The sequence below is a fragment of the Cornus florida genome, unplaced genomic scaffold, assembly GCF_030987335.1.
Source record: "Cornus florida cultivar Cherokee Brave unplaced genomic scaffold, ASM3098733v1 CherokeeBrave_3.0.0_Hap2_Chr02, whole genome shotgun sequence".
In the NCBI taxonomy this organism is placed as follows: domain Eukaryota; kingdom Viridiplantae; phylum Streptophyta; class Magnoliopsida; order Cornales; family Cornaceae; genus Cornus; species Cornus florida.
In genome coordinates, this window is record NW_026775572.1 from 88486559 (window position 1) to 88506636 (window position 20078).

A 20078-nucleotide genomic window follows, 5' to 3' on the forward strand; every position below is an offset into this window, starting at 1 on the left:
TACTCATCAAAACACTCTTCGGGATGTCAAAGGGAAATAGCATAAGTTTAACACAAAACTCTCATTTTCTTTCGAAGATTCAATCTTTATTGATTAAAAAGGTCTAGCGACATCATAGTTACCTTGACTGAGGTATTTTCATTCAAGGATTCAATCTTTACTCTTTAAAAAACTATTTGGGATGACAAAGGGAACTCAAATAAGTTTAACTTAAAACTCTCATTCTCTTTCAAAGATCCAATATTCATACATTAAAAAGGTTAAGTGACATAATAGGTATCTTGATTGAGGTATTTTAATTCAAAGATTCAATCTTTCCTCATTAAAACACTCTTCACGACGTCAAAGGGAATCGAATAAGTTTAACTGAAAACTCTCATTTTCTTTCAAAGATTCAATCTTTATATATTTAAAAGGTTTAGTGACATAATAGGTACCTTGATTAAGGTATTTTTATTCAAAAATTCAATCTTTACTCATTAAAAAACTTTTCGGGACATACAAGGGAACTCGAATAGGTTTAACTCTAAACTCTTATTTTCTTTCGAAGATTCAATCTTTGCACATTAAAAAGGTCTCGTGACATAATACAAACCTTGATTGAGGTATTTTCATTCAAAGATTCAATATTTACTCATGAAAACACTCTTCGGGACGTCAAAGGGAACTAGGATATGTTTAACTCCAAATTCTCATTTTATTTCAAAGATTCAATCTTTATACATTAAAAAGGTCTAGCGACAAAATAGGTACTTTGATTGAGGTATTGTTATTCAAAGATTCATTCTTTACTCATTAAAACACTCTTTGGGACGTCAAAGGGAACTCGAATAAGTTTAACTCAAAACTCTCATTTTCGCTCAAAGATTCAATCTTCATACATTAAAAAGGTTTAGTGACATAATAGGTACCTTTATTGAGGTATTTTAATTCATAGATTCAATCTTTACTCATTAAAACACTCTTCGGGATGTCATAGGAAACTCGAATAAGTTTCACTCAAAACTGTCTTTTTCTTTCAAAGATTCAATCATTATACATTAAGAAGGTCTAGTGACATAATACGTACCTTGATTGAGGTATTTTTTTTTCAAAGATTTAATCTTTACTCATTAAAACGCTCTTTGGGACGTCAAAGGGAACTAAGATATGTTTAACTCAAAACTCTCATTTTCTTTGAAAGATTCTATCTTTATACATGAAAAAGGTCTAGTGACATAATAGGGACATTGATTGAGGTACTTTTATTCAAAGATTCAATCTTTACTCATTAAAACACACTTCAGGACGTCAACGAGAACTCGAATAAGTTTAACTCACCTCTTATTTTTTTTCAAAGATACAATCTTTATACATTTAAAAGGTCTTGTGACAAAATAGGTACCTTGATTAAGATTTTTTATTTAAAGATTCAATCTCTACTCATTAAAACACTCTTCGGGATGTCAAAGGGTTCTCGAATAGGTTTAACTGAAAACACTCGTTTTCTTTGAAAGATTCAATATTTTTACATTAAAAAGGTCTTATGACATAATACGTACCATGATTGGGGTATTTTTATTAAAAGATTCAATCTTTACTCATTAAAACACTCTTCGGAACGTCAAAGGGAACTAGGATATGTTTAACTCAAAACTCTCATTTTCTTTTAAAGACTCAATCTTTAGACATTAAAAAGGTCTAGTGACATAATAAGTACCTTTATTGATGTATTTTCGTTCAAAGATTCAATCTTTAATCATTAAAACACTCTTCGTGACTTCATAGGTAACTCGAATAAGTTAAACTCAAACCTCTCCATTTCTTTCAAACATTCAATCTTTATACATTAAAAAGGTTTAGTGACATATTAGGTACCTTGATTGAGGTATTTTCGTTCAAAGATTCAATCTCTACTCATTAAAACACTTTCCAAGACATCAAAGGAGTTAGAATAAGTTTAACTCAAAATTCTCATTTTCTTTCAAAGATTCAATCTTTATACATTAAAAAGGTCTAGTGACATAATAGGTACCTAGATTAAGGTATTTTCATTCAAATATTCAATCTTTACTCTTTAAAACACTTTTCGGGATGTCAAAGTGAACTCGAATATGTTTAACTCAAAACTCTTATTTTTTTTCAAAGATTCAATCTTTAAACATTAAAAAAGTCTAGCGACATATTACGTACCATGATTAATGTATTTTCATCCAAAGATTCAATATTTACTCATTAAAACACTCTTCGGGACGTCAAAGGGAACTAGGTTATTTTTAACTCAAAACTCTCATTTTCTTTGAAAGACTCAATCTTTATACATTAAAAAGGTCTAGCTATATAATAGGTACCTTTATTGATGTATTTTCAGTCAAAGATTCAATCTTTGGTCATTAAAACACTCTTCACGACTTCATAGGTAACTCGAATAAGTTAAACTCAAAACTCTCATTTCCTTTCTAAAATTCAATCTTTATACATAAAAAAGGTCCAGTGATATAATAGGTACTGTGATTAAGGTATTTACATTCAAAGCTTCAATCTTTACTCATTAAAACACTCTTCGAGACGTTAAAGGGAACTCGAATAGGTTTAACCTAAAAACTCTCATTTTCTTTCAATGATTCAATCTTTATACATTAAAAAGGTCTAGTGACATAATAGGTACCTTGATTAAGGTATTTTAATTCAAAAATTCAATCTTCACTCATTAAAACACTCTTTGGGACATCAAAGGGAAATCGAATAGGTTTAACTCAAAACTTTCATTTTCTTTCTAAGACTCTATCTTTATACATTAAATAGGTTTAGTGACATAATACGTACCCTGATTGCGGTACTTTCGTTCAAAGATTCGATCTTTACTCATTAAAACACTCTTCGGGACGTCAAATGAAACTAGGATAAGTTTAACTCAAAACTCTCATTTTCCATCAAAGATTCAATCTTTATACATTAAAAAGGTCTAGCAATATAATAGGTACCTTAATTGAGGTATTTTTATTCAAAGATTCAATCTTTACTCTTTAAAACACTCCTTGGGATGTCAAAGGGAACTCAAAAAAGTTTAACTCAGAACTCTTATTTTCTTTCAAATATTTAATCTTCATACGTTAATAAGGTCTAGTGACATAATAGGTACCTTGATTGAGGTATTTCAATTCAACGATTCTGTAACGACCCACTCCACCACATGGTATGATATTCTCCGTTTTGCTCTTGGGCTTTACCCCAAAATGCCTCATACCAATTGAAGTGACACACCTACATATAAGCACTTCACCTTTCCTTTACCTAGGCAATGTGGGACTATGCACCCGTAGTTCGCCAGTGTTATAGTTTGTCAGTGTCTCTTGCACCCGCTCACAAGGTCATCACAATCCACCCCTGTTGGAAATCCGACATCCCTGTCTGCACACTTCCGGCTAGGTCAGGCTCTGATACCATTTGTTGATATTATCCGCTCTGGGCCTGAGCTTGCACGGTTTTGCTCTTGGGCTCCACCCCAAAAGGCCTCATACCAATTGAAGATGACACACTTATATATAAGTACTTCACCTTTCCTCTACCCAGGCGATATGGGACTGTACACCCATAGCTCGCCAGTGTAGCAGCCTGACAGGGTCTCTCGCACCTGCCCACGGCACACCCGCCCACAAGGTCATCACAATCCACCCACCTTGGAGGCCCGACGTCCCCGTCGGCACACTTCCGGCTGGGTTAGGTTCTGAGCAAAACCGTGCGGGCTGAGGCCCAAAGCGGACAATATCATACCATGTGGTGGAGTGGGTTGTTACAGATTCAATCTTTACTCATTAAAACACTTTTCGTGACGTAAAAGGGAATTGAATAAATTTAACTCAAAAGTCTCTTTTTCTTTCAAAGATTCAATCTTTATACATTAAAAAGGTCTAGTGACATAATAGGTACATTTTTATTCAAAGATTCAAACTTTACTAATTAAAAAACTCTTCAGAACGTCAACGAGAACTCGATTAAGTTTAACTCAAAACTCTCATTTTCTTTCAAAGATTCAATCTTTATACATCAAAAAGGTCTAGTGACAAAATAGGTACCTTGATTGAGATATTTTAATTAAAAGATTTAATCTTTACCCATTAAAACAAACTTTGGAACGTCAAAAGGAATCGAATAATTTTAACTCAAAACTCTCATTTTCTTTCAAAGATTCAATCTTTATACATTAAAAAGTTCTTGCGACATAATACGTACGTTGATTGGGGTGTTTTAATTCAAAGATTCAATCTTTACTCATTAAAACACTCTTCGGGACGTCAAGGGCAATTAGGATATGTTTAACTCAAAACTCTAATTTTCTTTCAAAGACTCAATCTTTATACATTAAAAAGGTCTAGCGACATAATAGGTACCATGATTGAGGTATTTTCGTTCAAAGATTCAATCTTTACTCATTAAAACACTTTTCGGGACGTCAAAAGGAACTTGAATAGGCTTAACTCAAAACTCAAATTTTCTTTCAAAGATTCAATCTTTATACATTAAAAAGGTCTACTGACATAATAGGTACCTTGATTAAATTTTTTTCATTCAAAAATTCAATCTTTACTCATTAAAATAGCCTTCGGGACGTCAAAGGGAACTCGAATAGGTTTAACTCAAGACTCACATTTTCTTTCAAAGATTCAATTTTTATACACTAAAAAGGTCTAGTGATATAATACGTACCCTGATTGAGGTATTTTTATTCAAAAATTCAATGTTTACTCATTAAAACACTCTTCGGGATGTCAAAGGGAATCGAATAAATTTAATTCAAAACTCTCATTTTCTTTTCAAAATTCAATCTTTATACACTAAAAAGGTCTAGTGACCTAATACGTACCTTGATTGAGGTATTTTCCTTCAAAAATTCAATCTTTACTCATTAAAACACTCTTAGGGACATCAAAGGGAACTAGTATAAGTTTAACTCAAAACTCTCATTTTCTTTCAAAGATTAAATCTTTATACATTAAAAAGGTCTAGCGACATAATAGGTACCTTGATTGAGGTATTTTCATTCAAAGATTCAATTTTTACTCTTTCAAACACTCTTTGGGACGTCGAAGGTAACTCGAATAAGTTTAAGTCAAAACTCTCATTTTCTTCCAAAGATTCAATCTTCAAACATTAAAAAGGTCTAGTGATATAATAGGTACCTTGATTGAGGTATTTTAATTGAAAGATTCAATCTTTACTCATTAAAACACTCTTCGGAACGTCAAGGGGAATCGAATAAGTTTAACTCAAAATTCTCATTTTCTTTCAAATATTCAATCATTATACATTAAAAAGGTCTAGTGACATCATAGGCACCTTGATTTAGGTATTTTAATTCAAAGATTCAATATTTACTCCTTAAAACACTCTTCGGGATGTCAAAGGGAATCGAATAAATTTAATTCAAAACTCTCATTTTCTTTTCAAAATTCAATCTTTATACACTAAAAAGGTCTAGTGACCTAATACGTACCTTGATTGAGGTATTTTCATTCAAAAATTCAATCTTTACTCATTAAAACACTCTTAGGGACGTCAAAGGGAACAAGGATATGTTTAACTTAAAACTCTCATTTTCTTTCAGTGACTCAATCTTTATACATTAAAAAGGTCTAGTGACATAATAGGTACATTGATTGAAGTACTTTCATTACAAGATTCAATCCTTACTCATTAAAACACTCTTTAGAACGTTAACGAGAACTCGAATAAGTTTAACTTAAAAGAGTCATTTTCTTTCAAAGATACAATCTTTGAAAGAAGGTCTAGTGACATAATAGGTACCATAATTAAGATTTTTCATTCAAAGATTCAATCTTTACTCATTAAAACACTATTTGGGACGTCAAAAGGTTCTCGAATAGGTTAAACTCAAAAATCTTTATACATTAAAAAGGTCTTGTGACATAATACGTACCTTGATTGGGGCATTTTTATTCAAAGATTCAATCTTTACTCATTAAAACACTCTTCGGGGCGTCAAAGAGAACTAGGATATGTTTAAGACAAAAATCTCATTTTCTTTCAAAGACTCAATAGGTACCTTTATGGATGTCTTTTCATTTAAAGATTCAATCTTTAGTCATTAAAACACTATTCGTGACTTAATAGGTAAGTCGAATATGTTAAACTCAAACTCTCCTTTTCTTTCAAAGTCAATCTTTATACATTAAAAAGATCTAGTGACATAATATTTACCATGATTAAGGTATTCTTCGGGACGTCAAAGGGAACTAGGATGTGTCTAACTCTGAACTCCCAATTTCTTTGAAAGACTCAATCTTTATACATTAAAAAGGTCTAGTGACATAGTAGGTACCTTTATTGATGTATTTTCATTCAAAGATTCAATCTTTAGTCATTAAAACACTCTTCACAACTTCATAGGTAACTCGAATAAGTTAAACTCAAAACTCTCATTTTCTTTCTAAGATTCATTATTTATGCATTAAAAAGGTCCAATGATATAATAGGTACTTTGATTAAGTTATTTACATTCAAAGATTCAATCTTTACTCATTAAAACACTCTTTGGAACGTCAAAGGGAACTCGAATAGATTTAACTCAAAACTCTCATTTTCTATTAAAGATTCGATCTCTATACATTTAAAAGGTCTAGTGACACAATAGGTACCTTGATTAAGGTGTTTTAATTCAAAGATTCAATCTTTACTCATTGAAACACTCTTCGTAACGTCAAAGGGAACTCGAATAGGTTTAACTCAAAACTCTCATTCTCTTTCTAAGACTCTATCTTTATATATTAAAAATGTTTAGTGACATAATACAAACCTTGATTGCGGTATTTTTATTCCAAGATTCAATCTTTACTCATTAAAACACTCGTTAGGACGTCAAATGGAACTCAAATAAGTTTAACTAAAAACTATCATTTTCTTTCAAAGATACAATCTTTATACATTAAAAAGATCTAGTGACATAATAGGTACCTTGATTAAGATTTTTCATTAAAATATTCAATCTTTACTCATTAAAACACTCTTCGGGACGTCAAAGGGTTATCGAATAGGTTGAACACAAAAATTCAATCTTTCGAATAAGTACCATGATTAAGATTTTTCTTTCAAAGATTCAATCTTTATATATTAAAAAGGCCTTGTAACATAATCCATCCCTTGATTGGGGTATTTTTATTCAAAGATTCTATATTTACTCATTAGAACACTCTGCAGGACATCAAAGGGAACTTAGATATGTCTAACTCAGAACCCTCATTTTCTTTGAAAGACTCAATCTTTGTACATTAAAAACATCTAGTGACATAATAGGTACCTTTATTAATATATTTTCATTCAAAGATTCAATCTTTAGTCATTAAAACACTCTTCGGGACATCAAAGGAAACTAGGATATGTTTAACTCAAAATTCTCTTTTCCTTCTAAGACTCAATCTTTATACATTAAAACGGTCTTGTGACATGATAGGCACCTTTATTGATGTATTTTCATTGAAAAATTTAATCTTTAGTCACTAAAACACTCTTCGTGACTTCATAGGTAACTCGAATATGTTAAACTCAAAACTCTTATTTTCTTTCAAAGATTCAATCTTTAGACATTAAAAAGGTCTAGTGACATATTAGGTACCTGGATTGAGGTATTTTCATTCAAAGATTCAATCTTTACTCATTAAAACACTTATCGGGATGTCAAAGGGAACAAGGATACTTTTAACTTAAAACTCTCATTTTCTTTCAAAGACTCATTCTTTATATATTAAAAAAGGTCTAGTAACATAATAGATATATTGATTGAGGTACTTTCATTCAAAGATTCAATCTTTACTCATTAAAACACTCTTTAGGACATTAAAGAGAACTCGAATAAGTTTAACTCAAAACAGTCATTTTCTATCAAAGATACAATCTTTACACATTAAAAAGGTCTATTGACATAATAGGTACCTTAATTAAGATTTTTCATTTAAAGATTCAATGTTTACTCATTTAAATACATTTCGGGACGTCAAAGTGTTCTCGAATAGGTTGAACTCAAAAATCTTTATACATTAAAAAGGTCTTGTGACATAATACATACCTTGATTGGGGCATTTTTATTGAAAGATTCAATCTTTACATATTAAAACACTCTTCGGGATGTTAAAGGGAACTAGTATATGTTTAACACAAAATTCTAATTTTCTTTCAAAGACTCAATCTTTATACTTTGAAAAGGTTTTGTGACATAATAGGTACCTTTATTAATATATTTTCATTGAAAGATTCAATCTTTAGTCATTAAAACACTCTTCGTGACTTCATAAGCAAGTCGAATAAGTGAAACTCAAAACTCTCCTTTTCTTTCAAAGATTGAATCTTTATACATTAAAAAGGTCTAGTGACATAATATGTACTATGATTAAGGTATTCTTCGGAACGTCAAAGGGAACTAGGATATGTCTAACTCTGAACTCTCATTTTCATTAAAAGACTCAATCTTTATACATTAAAAAGGTCTAGCAACATAATAGGTACCTTTATTGATGTATTTTCATTCAAAGATTAACTGTTTAGTCGATAAAATACTCTTCGCGACTTCATAGGTAACTCGAATAAGTTAGACTCAAAACTCTCATTTCCTTTCTAAGATTCATTCTTTATGCATAAAAAAGGTCCAGTGACATAATAGGTACTGTGATTAAGATATTTACATTCAAAGATTCAATCTTTACTTACTAAAATACTCTTCAGGACGTCAAAGGGAACTCGAATAGGTTAACTCAAACTTCTCATTTTCTTTTAAAGATTCGATCTTTATACATTTAAAAGGTCTAGTGACACAATAGGTACCTTAATTAAGGTATTTTAATTCAAAGATTCAATCTTTACTCACTGAAACACTCTTTGGAACGTCAAAGGGAAATCGAATAGATTTAACTCAACACTCTCATTTTCTTTCTAAGACTCTATCTTTATACATTAAAAAGGTTTAGTGACATAATACGAACCCTGATTGCGGTATTTTCAATCAAAGATTCGATTTTTATTCATAAAAACACTCTTCGGGACGTCAAAGGGAACTAGGATAAGTTTAACTTAAAACTCTCATTTTCTTTCAAAGATTCAATCTATATACGTTAAAAAGGTCTGGCGACATAATAGGTACCTTGATTGAGGTATTTTCATTCGAAGATTCAATCTTTACTCTTTAAAACACTCTTTGGAACGTCAAAGGGAACTCGAATAAGTTTAACCCAAAACACTAATTTTCTTCCAAATATTCAATCTTCATATATTAAAAAGGTCTATTGACATAATAGGTACCTTGATTTAAGTATTTTAATTCAAAGAATCAATCTTTACTCATTAAAACACTCTTCGAGACGTCAAAGGGAATCGATTAAGTTTAACTCAAAACTCTCATTTTCTTTTAAAGATTCAATCTTTATTCATTAAAAAGGTCTAGTGACATAATTGGTATCTTGATTAAGGTATTTTCAATCAAAGATTCAATCTTTACTCATTAAAACACTCTTCGGGACGTCAAAGGAAACTCGAATAAGTTTAAGTCAAAACTCTCATTTTCTTTCAAAGATTCAATCTTTATACACTAAAAAGGTCTAGTGACAAAATACGTAGCTTGATTGAGGTATTTTCATCAAAAGATTCAATCTTTACTCATTAAAATACTATTTGGGACGTTAAAGGGAACTAGGATATGTTTAACTCAAAACTCTCATTTTCTTTTAAAGACTCAATCTTTAAACATTAAAAAGGTCTAGTGACATAATAAGTACATTGATTGAGGTACTTTCATTCAAAGATTCAATCTTTAGTTATTAAAACACTCTTCAGGACAACAACGAGAACTCGAACAAGTTTAACTCAAAATTATCATTTTCTTTCAAAGATACAATCTTTATACATTAAAAAGATCTAGTGACATAATTGATACCTTGATTAAGATTTTTCATTCAAAGATTCAATGTTCACTCATTAAAACACTCTTCGGGACGTCAAATGGTTCTCGAATAGGTTTAACCTAAAACACTCATTTTCTTTTAACGAGTCAATCTTTATACATTAAAAATGTCTTGTGACAGAATACGTAGCAAGATTGGGGTATTTTCATTCAAAGTTTCAATCTTTACTCATTAAAATACTCTTCGGGACGTCAAGGGGAACTAGGATATATTTATCTCAAACTCTTATTTTCTTTGAAAGGCTCAATCTTTATACATTAAAATGGTTAAGTTACATAATAGGTACCATTATTGATGTATTTTCATTCAATGATTCAATCTTTACTCATTAAAACACTCTTCGGGACAACAAAGGGAACTAGGATAAGTTTGACTCAAAACTCTAATTTTCTTTCAAAGATTCAATTTTTACACGTTTAAAAGGTATAGCAACATAATAGATACATTGATTGAGGTATTGTCGTTCAAAGATTCAATCTTTACTCATTATAACACTCTTCGGGACGTCAAAGGGAACTCGAATAGGTTTAACTCAAAACTCTAATTTTCTTTCAAAGATTCAATCTTTATACATTAAAAAAGTCTTGTGATATAATACGTATGTTGGTTGGGGGGCTTTAATTCAAAGATTCAATCTTTACTCGTTAAAATACTTTTCGGGACGTCAAGGGCAACTAGGATATGTTTAACTCAAAACTTTAATTTTCTTTTAAAGATTCAATTTTTATACATTAAAAAGGTCTAGCAACATCATAGGTACCTTGATGAAGGTATTTTCGTTCAAAGATTCAATTCTTATTCATTATAACACTCTTCGGGATGTCAAAGGGAGCTCGAATAGGATTAACTCAAAATTATCGTTTACTTTCAAAGATTCAATCTTTATACTTTAAAAATGTCTAGTGACATAATAGGTACCTTGATTAAGGTATTTTCATTCAAACATTCAATCTTTACTCATTAAAACACTCTTCGGGATGTCAAAGGGAACTCGAATAGATTTAACTAAAAACTCTCATTTTCTTTTAAAGATTCAATCTTTATACATTAGAAAGGTCTAGTGACATATTACTTACCCTGATTGACGTATTTTCATTCAAAGATTCAATCTTTACTCATTAAAACTCTCTTCGGGATATCAAAGGGAACTAGGTTAAGTTTAACTTAAAACTCTCATTTTCTTTCAAAGATTCAATGTTTATAAATTATAAAGGTCTACCGACATAATAGGTACATTGATTGAGGTATATTCATTCAAAGATTCAATCTGTACTCCCTAAAACACTCTTTGGGACGTCAAAGGGAACTCGAATAAGTTTAACTCAAAACTCTCATTTTCTTTCAAAGATTCAATCTTCATACAATAAAAAGGTCCAGTGACATAATAGGTACCATGATTGAGGTATTTTAATTTAAAGATTCAATCTTTACTCATTAAAACACTCTATAGAACGTCAAAGGGAATCGAATAAGTTTAACTGAAAACTCTTATTTTCTTTCAAAGATTTAATCTTTGTACATTAAAAAGGTCTAATGACATAATACGTACCTTGATTGAGGTATTTTCATTCAAAAATTCATTCTTTACTCATTAAAACACTCTTCGAGACGTCAAAGGGAACTAGGATATGTTTAACTCAAAACTCTTATTTTCTTTTAAAGACTCAATCTTTATACATTAAAAAGGTCTAGTGACATAACAGATACATTGATTGAGGTACTTTCATTCAAAGATTCAATCTAGACTAATTAAAATAATCTGTACGACGTCAACTAGAACTCGAATAAGTTTAAGACAAAACTCTTATTTTCTTTCAAAGATTCAATCTTCATATATTGAAAAGGTCTAGTGACATAATATGTACCTTGATTGTGCTATTTTAATTCAAAGATTCAATTTTTACTCCTTAAAACACTCTTCGGGACATCAAAGGGAACTTGGATATGTTTAACTCAACACTCTAATTTACTTTCAAAGACTCAACCTTTATATATTAAAAATGTCTAGTGATATAATAGCTACCTCTATTGATGTATTTTTATTCAAAGATTCAATCTTAACTCATTAAAACATTTTTTGAGACGTCAAAGGGAACTAGGATATGTTTAACTCAAAAAACTCATTTTCTTTGAAAGATTCAATTTTTATACATTTAAAAGGTATAGCGACATAGTAGGCACATTGATTGAGGTATTTTCGTTCAAAAATTCAATCTTTACTCATTAAAACACTGTTCGGGATGTCAAAGGGAACTCGAATAGGTTTACCTCAAAACTCTAATTTGCTTTCAATGATTCAACTTTTATATATTAAAAAGGTCTAGCGACATAATAGGTACCCTAATTGAGGTATTTTCGTTCAAATATTCAATCTTTACTCTTTAAAACACTCATCGGGATATCACAAGGAACTCGAATAGGTTTAACTTAAAACTCTGATTTTCTTTCACAGATTCAATCTTTATACATTAAAAAGGTCTAGCGACATAATAGGTAACTTGATTAAGGTATTTTCATTCAAAGATTTATTCTTTATTCATTAAAACACTCTTCGGGACATCAAAGGGAACTAGGATATGTGTTACTCAAAACTTTAATTTTTTTTCAAAGATTCAATTATTACTCATTAATATGTATCCTGACTGAGGTATTTTCTTTCAAAGATTCAATCTTTACTCATTAAAACACTATTGGGATGTCAAAGGGAACTCGAATAGGTTTAACTCAAAACTCACATTTTCTTTCAAAGACTCAATCTTTATACATTAAAAAGTCCTAGTGACGTAATACGTACCTTGATTGAGGTATTTTTATTCAAAGATTTAATGTTTACTCATTAAAACACTCTTCGGGATGTCAAAGGGAACTGGGATAAGTTTAACTCAAAACTCTCATTTTCTTTCAAAGATTCAATCTTCATATATTAAAAAGGTCTAGTGACATAATAGGCACCTTGATTTAGGTATTTTAATTCAAAGATTCAATCTTTCCTTATTAAAACACTCTTCGGGACGTCAAAGGGATAAGAATAAGTTTAACTAAAAACTCTCATTGTCTTTCAAAGATTCAATCTTTATACATTAAAAGGTCTAATGACATCATAGGTACCTTGATTAAGGTATTTTCGATCAAAGATTCAATCTTTGCTTATTAAAACACTCTTCGGGACGTCAAAGAAACTTGAATAAGTTTAACTTGAAACTTTGATTTTCTTTCAAAGATTCAATCTTTAAGCACTAAAAAGGTCTAGTGACTTAATGCGTACCTTGATTGAGTTATTTTCATTCAACGATTCAATCTTTACTCATTAAAACACTCTTCCGGACGTCAAATGAAACTAGGATATGTTTATCTCAAACCTCACATTTACTTTCGAAGACTCAATCTTCATACATGAAAAAGGTCTAGTGACATAATACGTACATTGATTGAGTACTATCATTCAAAGATTCAATCTTTACTAATTAAAACACTTTTCGAGACTTCAACGAGAATGTATAAAGATTAAATCTTTGAAAGAAAATGAGAGTTTTGAGTTAATCTTATTCGAGATCCCTTTGACGTCACGAAGAGTGTTTTAATGAGTAAAGATTGAATCCTAGAATGAAAATAACTCAATAAAGGTCCGATCAGGTCACTAAACCTTTTTAACTTACAAAGATTGAATCTTTGAAGGAAAATGAGAGTTTTGAGTTAAACTTATTAGAGATCCCTTTGACGTCACGAAGAGTGTTTTAATGAGTAAAAATTGAATCTTTGAATGAAAATAACCCAATAAAGGTACCTATCATGTCACTAAACCTTTTTCATGTATAAAGATTGAATCTTTGAAAGAAAATGAGAGTTTTGAGATAAACTTATTCGAGTTCCCTTCGACGTCCCGAAAAGTGTTTTCATGAGTAAAGATTAAATCTTTGAATGGAAATATCTCAATCAAGGTACCTATTATGTCACTAGACCTTTTTAGTGCATAAAGATTGAATCTTTGACAGAAAACGAGAGTTTTAAGCTAAACTTATTCGAGTTACCTATGAAGTCGCGAAGAATGTTTTGATGAGTAAAGGTTGAATCTTTGAATGAAAGTAACTCAATAAAGGTACCTCTAATGTCATTAAACCTGTTTAATGTATAAAGATTGAATCTTTGAAAGAAAATGAGAGTTTTGAGTTAAACTTATTCGAGTTCCCTTCGACGTCCCAAATAGTGTTTTAATGAGTAATAATTGAATCTTTCAATGAAAATACCTCAATCAAGGTACCTATTATGTCACTAGACCTCTTTAGTGTATAAAGATTGAATCTTTAACAGAAAATGAGAGTTATGAGTTAAACTTATTCGAGTTCCCTTCGACGTCCCGAAGAGTGTTTTGTTGAGTAAAGATTGAATCTTTGAATGGAAATACCTCAATCAAGGTACCTATTATGTCACAAGACCATTTTATTGTTTAAAGATTAAATCTTTGAAAGAAAATGAGAGTTTTGAGTTTAACTTATTTGAGATCCCTTTGACGTCACGAAGAGTGTTTTAAAAAGTAAAAACTGAATCTTTGAATGCAAATACCTTAATAAAGGTATGTATCAAGTCACTAAACCTTTTTCATGTATAAAGATTGAATCTCTGAAAGAAAATGAGAGTTCCGTGTTAAGCTTATTCGAGTTACCTTCGACGTCCCGAATAGTGTTTTAATAAGTAAAGATTAAATCATTAAATGAAAATACCTCCATCAAGGTACCTATTATGTCACTATTCCATTTTAATGTACAAAGATTAAATCTTTGAAAGAAAATGTGAGTTTTGAGTTAAATTTATTGAAGATCGCTTTCATGTCACGAATAGTGTTTTAAAGAGTAAATATTGAATCTTTGAATGTAAATAACTAAATAAAGGTACCTATAATGTGACTATACCTTTGTAATTTTTAAATATTGAATCTTTGAAAGAAAATGAGAGTTCTATGTTAAACTTATTGAGTTCCCTTCGACGTCCCGAAGAGTGTTTAGTGAGTTAAGATTTAATCTTTGAATGGAAATACCTCAATCAAGGTAGCTATTTTGTCACGTGACCATTTTAATGTATAAAGATTAAATCTTTGAAAGAAAATGAGGGTTTTGAGTTAAACTTATTCGAGATCCCTTTGATGTCACAAAGAGTGTTTTAAAGAATAAAAATTGAATCTTTGAATAAAAATAACTGCATAAAGGTACCTATCGTGTCACTAAACCTTTTTAATGTTTAAAGATTGAATCTTTGAAATAAAATGAGAGTTCTATGTTAAACTTATTTGAGTTCCCTTCGATGTCCTGAAGAGTGTTTTAATGAGTAAAGATTGAATCTTTGAATGGAAATACCTCAATCAAGGTACCTATTATGTTACTAGACCATTTTAATGTATAAAGATTAAATCTTTGAAAGAAAATGTGAGTTTTAAGTTAAACTTATTCGAGATCCATTTGACGTCACGAAGAGTGTTTTAATGAGTAAAGATTGAAACTTTGAAATAAATTACCTCAATCAAGGTACCTACTATGTCACTAGACCATTTTAATGTATAAAGATTGAATCTTAGAAAGAAAATGAGACTTCTGAGTTAAACTTATTCGAGTTCCCTTCAACATCCCGAAGAGTGTTTTAATCAGTAAATATTTAAACATTGAATGGAAATACCTCAATCAAGGTACCTATTATGTCACTTGACCATTTTAATGTATAAATATTAAATCTTTGAACTAAAATGAGAGTTTTAAGTTAAACTTATTCGAGATACCTTTGACGTCACGAAGAGTGTTTTAAAGAGTAAAGATTAAATCTTTGAATGAAAATAACTAAATAAAGGTACCTATCATGTCACTATACCTTTTTAATGTATAAAGATTGAATCGTTGAAAGAAAATGAGAATTCTGAGTCAAACTTCTTCGAGTTCCCTTTGACGTCCTGAAGAGTGTTTTAATGAGTAAAGATTGAATTTTTTAATGGAAATATTTCAATCAAGGTACCTATTATGTCACAAGACAATTTTAATGTATAAAGATTAAATTTTTGAAAGAAAATGAGAGTTTTCAGTTAAACTTATTCGAGATCCCTTTGACGTCACGAAGTGTGTTTTTGATGAGGGCTGAAAAGTCCGCATTTAAGCCCCTTAAGCTTAGGTACTTTAAGACCTTTATCTATCTTATTTTCTCACCTTAGATTAATTTCGTGTTATTTCCTTTTTCAGGTACTTATCCCCTAAATAAGCTAACTCAGCCAAATAAGAGTAGAAATGAAGCAATTTTGGGATGAATCAAAGAAAGGAGCAAAGTAGAGCAAAAGGAAGCTCAAAGGTGAAATTTTAGCATCTTCGATCGATCCAACATCAGTCTTCGATCGATCGAACTTCCATCAATCTCAGCACTTCAAGATAGATCCAAGCCATGATGTCATTTTCAGAGATCCCAAAAGTTCGATCGATCCAACATCATTCTTCGATTGATCGAACTTTCTTGTCCTTATCCAGATGCTAGATCTTATCCAGTTGTACCACCCTACCAACCGCTTTTGTCCTTTTCCCAAAAATATCTTCAAAATATCTCAGATTTGTTTTTATCCCAAAAGGCACCGCCATTGAGGATCGATCTAGCCTAAGTTCGATAGATCTCAGCCATGTTCGATCGATCCAAGTCCAAGGTTCGATCGATTGAACTTCCTTCAGTGCGAAAAAGTTAAATTTCCAGCTCACAAAAAGTTGTCCTTTATCCAATAATTGGAGAATATTTGTTGTATGACCCCAGCTTATTTTGGGTGTCATTTGACCTACCTATATAAGGATAAGTATTACTTTTTACATTACATCATATCATACCTTGTAGAACTCTTGGAGAGGAAGCTTAGAGGAGGAGGAGGCTAGAGACACCATTGGAGACTCTTCATCAACCAAAGAGCAAATCTCTACCATGGAGTTAGCCCTTGAGGATTGGAGGACACCATCCATGAGTGGCTAGACATCTTCTTGGGGCTAGAGTTAGCCCTAAGCATGCTTTCTACATCTTGATTTATGTATTTTTGAGGGGATTTGTATTGTGATACTTGTTTTAACATATTTATATATATAGATCTTATTTATTTAATGATTTGTATAGTTTAATGCTTCCAATTGATCATTTCATTCGATCCATATGTCTATGTATGCTAGAATAAATGTTTATGTGTTTGCCTCTATTTCTTGTGTTGTTGATGCATGTCTATGTGTATTAATGCTATAGATCTAGAGATTGTCAAGACATAGTGCTTAATGGAATGTCTTTGTGGTTTATTTGATGGTTCATGCTTATTTCTTGATGGATTGTGCCTCTTCCTTAGGTTAATTAGCTTAATTTCATGTCATTAGCTTAGTTGTAGTGTAGTGGTAGCTAGATGTTAAATGGGAGGACAATAGTTGTTGGATGTTCCATACTCATGAAAGCAAGTGGCATATTTCTCTAATTTTATGGTGTGTTTGGTTGTAAGCTTAAAGAAAGGATTAATGGCTTAATTTGATATGTTGTGCTATCCACTATGTTTCTTAGACAATATATGCTTAATATGTCATCCATGCTTGTTGAAACAACCACACACACACACCATTGTCACAATACATGCCTTTCTCCTCATTAATCATTCATTAAAGGTGTAGAAGAGTTGTGCTTAGTAGTGATTTCTAAACCCTAAGATCTCTCTCTCTCATTTAACCTCTATTGCATTATTTTTTAGTTTAAAGTGTATCTTAGCTTAATTCAACCACTAACCAATCTTTTGATCACTCGACCTACTAACCAAAATTTTGATTCCATAACCTTTTGCGACCCTAACAATCCCTTGGGACAATCCCTACTCACCCTAACTATATTTTTAGTGAAAGATAGTAGTGGCAAATTATAAATGTAAAACTTGGCCCTCGCCTTAATGCACACTCTTAAGCTTATGGTAGGACGACGACCCCCAAGTTTTTGGCGCCATTGCCGGGGATTGATTGATTGGCAACGTCGTATTTGTGGAATCAATTAGAATTAGTATTCTTTTGATCGTGTCTTTATTTTATTTTTATTTTTATTACTTATTGTGTTGGTTCTTGTTTGACTAGGAGCATTGAGCAAGAAGGTGAGCAAAGAAGCATCCAAGCAAGGAAGCTAAGCAAAGCATGGAAAACGGCTAAAATTTAAAAAAATTGCTAAGCTAAAAAGCTAAAAATTATTAGAGTTGAAGTGTTATAGGACCTTTGTGAGATCTTTCTAACTCAATCTCTAGTTAAATCGTCGGCCTGCGTAGAGGCTTGTATTTCAATTCTTAGATAAATCGTGAGCCTGCGTGGAGGCAAATTTACTTTTCTTTGCATGTTGTTTAAGCATGGGAGTATGGGAACAATGTATGTGGAGGAAGTTTGTTGATAGTTGATTTGTTGTGAAGGTGAAGTGTTTGACATTTTTACTTATTATGTTGCATTATGCATGCATGGTCGTAGATCATTGAGACCTACTCTTGTCCCTTTAAATTTTCATCTTGAATCCATTGTTTGAAACCCTAGGGAAAGAGGTAGTTCTAGTCAATCCATTTCATCAATGGAAGGACACAATGAGGACCATGTGGAGGACCTTGGTCACATAGACCAGCAAGGTATCCTTCACCCCAATGTGCATCATGATAACATGCAAGTACCATTAGGCATGCCAAAGCCATTCATTCATCCACCACAACAACAAGGCCAAGTTCCACTGGGAATGCCAAGGCCAATTTATGCTCCACCACCACCCATTATTCAAGGCAATCAAGGAGCCCATGTTGCACCTCCAATTGCTAATCCTCCCCTTGCTTTGAGAGATCACTCTGTGCCTAATGAATATAATGCACCCACATGCATTCAATTGCCACCATTTAGCACATATCACTATGAGATCAAGCCACAAACCATTCAAATGCTTCCTAACTACCATGGACTTCCAATTGAAGAACCTTACAAGCATTTGGATGAGTTTCTTGAAATATGTTCCACCGTAAAATATACGGACATGCCGGAAGAGGTCTTGAGGCTTAAACTTTTTCCATTCACCCTAAAAGACAAGGCAAAATATTGGTTTAACAATCTTAGGCCTTTTTCAATAACTTCTTGGGCAGAAATGCAACAAGCGTTCTTGAAGAAGTACTATCCAGTTTCTAAGACCAATGCCATGTGAACCTCAATTCGAGAGTTTTCACACGGGGATGGGGAAACATTCCATGAGGCATGGGAACGCTTTAATGAATTGCTTAGGAAGTGTCCACGTCATGACATGCCCCAAATGGCAACCAGTTCAATACTTCTTTGAGAGCTTATCGGACAATCATAAGGGCATGGTTGATGCTTCCATAGGTGGTTCTTACATTGATAGGCATGAGGATGACGTGCGGCGTCTTTATGAGAGCATGAGTGAAAATTCTTTGCATCGAACTCTATCTTCTAAGAATGGTAGGAATTCTAGTGGAAGAAAGAGCGTTGGCTTGCATCAAGTCGACCATTCCAATGAAATAACCGCCGAGATGAAATCTTTATCTCAAAGGTTTGATCAATTCTTGATCAACTAAAACTCGACAAATCAAGTATCTTCCATTCCTAACCATTCGCATCATGCATCTAATGAGACATATATGACTTGTTCAAGTGTTTTACATTTTACTTCCAATTGTCCCCATGGACATGTGCAAGGTGAACATCATGAACAAGTCAATGCAACTTTTGTTAATAAAGGGAACAATCCTTATGACAATCATTATAATCCAAGTTGGAGGAATCATTCAAATTTTTCTTGAAAAGACTAAGGGGAAGGCTCAAACCATCCCCAAGGCGGTTTCCAAGGGAAATACATTACACCTCCAATGCAAAGCCAAAGTTTCCAAGGATATAAACCATTTCAATCATAAGGAAACTAATTCTCTAATTCTCATTGTCCAAGTCAATCATATTCTTAAGGGAATTCTAGGAGTCCCGCCTTTGAAGAGAAAGTTTTGACCACTCTAGGCACTTAAGAGGCTAACACTCAATTACTTCATTCTCACTCTCAATCCATTGCAAAGCTAGAAACTCAAGTAGGGCAAATAGCTAGCACCTTAAATGCTAGAGAGAAAGGGAAAATGCCTTTGAATGCCCC

General features: G+C 31.9%; 1 pseudogene; it reads right to left on the bottom strand.

Annotated features, from left to right (window-relative positions):
- Window positions 1–19126: 19126 nt before the first annotated feature.
- Window positions 19127–19225, bottom strand: LOC132297928 (small nucleolar RNA R71; annotated as a pseudogene).
- Window positions 19226–20078: the final 853 nt, after the last annotated feature.